The sequence below is a fragment of the Armigeres subalbatus genome, chromosome 3 (genome assembly GCF_024139115.2).
Source record: "Armigeres subalbatus isolate Guangzhou_Male chromosome 3, GZ_Asu_2, whole genome shotgun sequence".
NCBI lineage: Eukaryota > Metazoa > Arthropoda > Insecta > Diptera > Culicidae > Armigeres > Armigeres subalbatus.
In genome coordinates, this window is record NC_085141.1 from 171,484,425 (window position 1) to 171,489,113 (window position 4,689).

General features: G+C 43.7%; 1 long non-coding RNA gene across 1 annotated transcript; it reads right to left on the bottom strand.

The window, feature by feature from the left end:
* Window positions 1-787: 787 nt before the first annotated feature.
* Window positions 788-1,451, bottom strand: LOC134220226 (uncharacterized). The gene is made up of 3 exons (XR_009981810.1): window positions 1,376-1,451; window positions 1,024-1,263; window positions 788-963 (listed from the first exon to the last, which is right to left on the bottom strand). It is a non-coding gene; the product is annotated as an uncharacterized LOC134220226 (long non-coding RNA).
* Between the last annotated feature and the right edge of the window lie 3,238 nt (window positions 1,452-4,689).

The window sequence follows — 4,689 nt, forward strand, 5'->3', positions numbered from 1 at the left end:
CGAACACGACTCCAGCGCTACAACGGATGGCGGTCGAACTATGTTATCGCAGCAATGCGTGACGTCGCCTCGTTGCCTTGATATCGCCACGTTGAGGCGCGCTGTCGCTTCCATATCAACGCGTAGAAGCTCATCGTTGCTGCCAAAGCAATCTAAACAAACTCTAAACGTCATATCGTTTCGATTGGAACAGCAAAATTTTACCTTTCCGGAATGTTTTTGTTGCCTTCTACAATTAAAAATCAAATATTTGATGGAATTGCTAGTTTTAACGCAGAGCCCATATATTGATTCAAACATGTGTTCTTGTTTTAATTTTTAACATTTTTCTTTTCAAAAACCTCGAGCCATCGCGTGTACTCCGGCCCCTTTCTCCAAAAACAAAATAAGCAATTGAAGATTTGGTCAGCGCATGGAGCAACTACTCAAAGGTCAGCTCAAACTTTGATATGGAGAACACGCCAAGGACCAACCAACTCAAAAAGTAATGGGACTCTCACAAGGCAATTATACTAATTAGGAAGGCATGTAACTTTTCAAGATCTGAGAGGCAGAGAGAGAAATGCTGCAAAAATCAAACACTTGCGAACAAAATTTTAATTGAATATTTTCATGTGTAAATACTTCATCTGTTCAGGAAAGAGCCTACTGTCTTTCCACCCACCGTTACATTTACCTTCCAAATTAAAACAAAATCGTAAAGAATAGTTTCATTATTTTAATTGATTATTTAATCGTTATGTACGCTCCCAAGACGAAGTGGTGCTTGTTCAGTCGATCAACGATATCCAATCCTTTCCAACTGTGCACAGCAGGATGAGAGTCTTATTCGAAACCCATGACTTTGAAGACTGCGCATCGAAAATTGGCATAGTTGGGACCTCAAGACCACAACTTCGGACTTCGGACTTTTAAGAAGTGTCTACGGCATCAGATTCATTAGACCCTCGAATATCCAGTTGTCTGTAAAATGAAACATAAATTTAGTGCATAGAAAACCAAAATTAGCATTTGCGGACTGACTTACAATTCCGGTTCTCCGTCGCGGATGTTGCCAATCCCTTTACTGTTAGGAATTTTTCACCTGCACTCATTATTAATCGGGAACTGCAAAATGAGAAGCAAATTCGATTGGACGGCCTATCATCTGAATCGGTGGTTGGTGCAGAGGTCCACTCTGTAGGCTGATCATTCCTTCACCAACTCCCCTTTTAATTTGCGCCGTTGTAAATGGATTCCCGGACCAAACCGGTTTGCGTAAAGCTGAAAAAGTCATGCATATGAAATATTCATTAATAATCTACCTAATACATTATTTGAGTAAAATACATCTTGAATTTGAACCATTATTTGATAAATATTTAGGAGTACTTACTAGAAATGTTCGATGATATTGGCGGCGGCATCTTCACTCAATTTAGCTAATTTGAATACTGTCAATATATTTCTTGTTGACTCTGTTGGACAGTGAAAAGTCAAAGTTACTTTGATCGTTTTTACTAAAACAGTTAGACTTCCAATCACCAGTTGGCGTTGCTCTACACAAAAGTAGTTCGCCAGCGGCTTGTATGGAATAATCAAGAGTGGACTATCTTGTACTTTAAAATCTTTGGTAGCTACCTCTAAACGTTTGATCCCTTCCATCAAACCTCCTGCAGTGCTACGATGCCGAATACACGGTCCTTGAGCACAACGATGAGTATGCGTGTGCTCCCGATAAAGTTGAGAGATTTGCAGTTCCACGAACCGAGTTTCCAATCGCTAGCCCCTTATTGTCGCAGTTGTTTTCGCCGATTGTTCCAGTTCGTACTCTCTTGTTGATTTTTCGTTGCGTGAGTTTTTTTTGAAGTCTGGCTTGCAGGGCCTTACACCAAACCCCCCAAAATTTCCAGTGGACCATGGTGCACAGTTTCACTTAGAGTCCCTCGCTGGCACTCGGACGATGATCAGCCGCCCCTTACATGGAGAACAGACGCTGTTGTGAGCCGATCCTGACATGGAGAACAGACGCTCAATAAGATTTGCATCTCCGGATAGGAGCAAACCACCCCCTCCCTTCCCTGTCAGCATGCGACCATAGTTCCCACTGGGGTTGGTTACCCGATGTTACCTAAGGTTGCTCGTATCCCGGCCAGCACCACGGGGATGTAGGGATAGGAGTTGCTGGGTAAGACGCTAAGGACCGCAAGATGGGGTCCATTTTATTCCTTCAGGTACGCGAAGTACCAATGGTACACTTTATCCAGCATTTGCCGTGTCAGTGATTATATTATTTAAATTTCATAAACTAATAATTTTTGTAAAACTGAACACATTTTTGAAGATTTTTAAAACGAATCACAAGCAGTGGCTGGTTTCGTACCCGCATTAATTTATTTATTACCAGACTAAGGTCGGAGTGGTCTGTACAGTACACAAATGTCTTCTCCATTCAGCTCGGTCCATGGCAGCACGTCGCCAACCACACAGTCTGCGGAGGGTCCGCAAATCGTCCTCCACTTGATCGATGCACCTTGCCTGCTGTGCAGCTTGCCTTCTTGTTCCCGCGGATCGTTGTCGAGAACCATTTTCACCGGATTGTCCGACATTTTGGCTACGTACCTGACGCACCGCAGTCTTTCGATTTTCGCGGTGTGAACGATGGATGGTTCTCCCAACAGCTGATGCAACTTGTGGTGTATTCGCCTTCTCTACGTACCGTCCACCATTTGCACCCCACCATAGATGGCACGCAGCACTTTCCTTCGAAAACTCCCGTTGCGCGTTGGTTCTTCACGAGCATCGTCCAGGTCTCGTGTCTGTAGAGAACTACCGGTCTAATAAGCGTTTTGTAGCGTTTTGCGGAGTCCAAAGTACGTAAGATTTCCTGCATTGATGCGTCTCCGAATTTCTTTGCTGGTATCGTTATCGAAGGTCACAAGTGAGCCCAAGTACACGAATCCTTCAACCACCTCGATTTCGTCACCACCAATACAAACTCGTGGTAGGTGACTTTCCGTGATGACTAGTCCAATCCGTTTAGCTTCGCTTTTTAGTCTGATGTAGGCTTCCTCCATCCTCTCAGAGCTACGTGCCATAATATCAATGTCGTCGGCGAAACCAAATAACTGGACGGACTTCGTGAAAATCGTACCATTCGTGTCACTGCCCTTCGTACTACTCCCTCCAAAGCGATGTTGAATATAGCAGACACGAAAGACCATCACCTTGCAGTAACCCTCTGCGCGTTTCAAAGGGACTCGAGAATGCCCCTGAAAATCGAACTACGCACATCACCCGATCCATCGTCGCCTTGATCAACCGTATTAGTTTATCCTGAAATCTGTTTTCGTGCATTAGCTGCCATAGCTGATCCCGATCGATTGTATCATATGTGGTCGATAAACAGATGATATGTGGGCACAATTCGCGGCATTTCTGCAATACCTGACGTACGGCAAACACCTGATCTGCGGTAGAGCGTTCACCCATAAATCCCGCCTGGTACTGCCCCACGAACTCTTTTGTGCACAGCCTTATGTGCCGACACCTTCCTAAAACAAATGGTGTTAGTCGGGAATTTGGGAGAGTACCTTGTAGGCGGCGTTCAGCAATGTGATTACGCGGTAGTTGCTACAATCCAGCTTATCGCCCTTTTGTAGATGGGACACACGACACTTTCCATCCACTCCTGCGGCAGAACCTCATCCTCCGAAATCTTGGTAGTGCAGCGCTCTAGCCAGTGCCTCACCTCCGTGTTCAAACAGCTCTCCTGGTAGTTGGTTATTTCCATACCTCCTCCGTTGTCTGCCACATCGCCATTCTTGCTCTTCGTGGTGCTGGTGCTTCTTCCAGGTGCTCTTCGTGATGCTGCCGCCACCTTTGGATCACCCCACGCTCGTTTGTAAGAAGGTTCCCGTTTGTGCCCTTACACATATATAAATTTGCGCAAAACCGTTGCGGTGAATGTGGGGTTTGGCGTAGGAGATATTGTTGACACCCAGTTGCTACAAAATACTCATGTAGTCAAAATTCTGAGAATTTCCTTTGCCAACTCAATTCGTCTGATAACCACCTTAAATTGGAACGCAATAGTGGGGAAGAAATGAAATGATCAAGAACAACAACCTTATACATGTAGCAGAACTCGTTTGAAAAATATGAAAAAAGCTTTAATTTCACTTACAGGAGAAATATTTACAAAACAATTAAAAAAATGATCAATGTTCCCCCGGATTACGGTACCAAGTTGAAAAGCAGGCCAAGTTCCAGTTGGAATGTAGTGCCATAGAAGAAGAAGAATACAATCATTGTATTGAAATCCTATAGTTTTGTATTATTGTAATACAGTACCTAACTGTATAAAAAGTTTATATTTAAAATTTTGCAGAATTGTATGTTCACGCAGATGTTTACTAGAAAACCGTAGAAAGCAGCATGATATTGTCGACAACTCGCAACGTGCTCGGAATAACCTATGGATGTTAACAGGAAATGCTCATGTCACATTAAATGGTCCTAAGGACATAAATGGGAGAACGGCATTGACGCATTTTTTCATTATCACTTCTCGAACACACATCCGCGGAGTTTCATCTGTGCGTAAATCAAATTACGGAAATGGAGTAATGGGATTGAAAAATCGTTCAAGTGAAAGTTCCTGGCACATGCGACACTTGTTAGAAGTGACACTGCACAGTGTATTGCAGC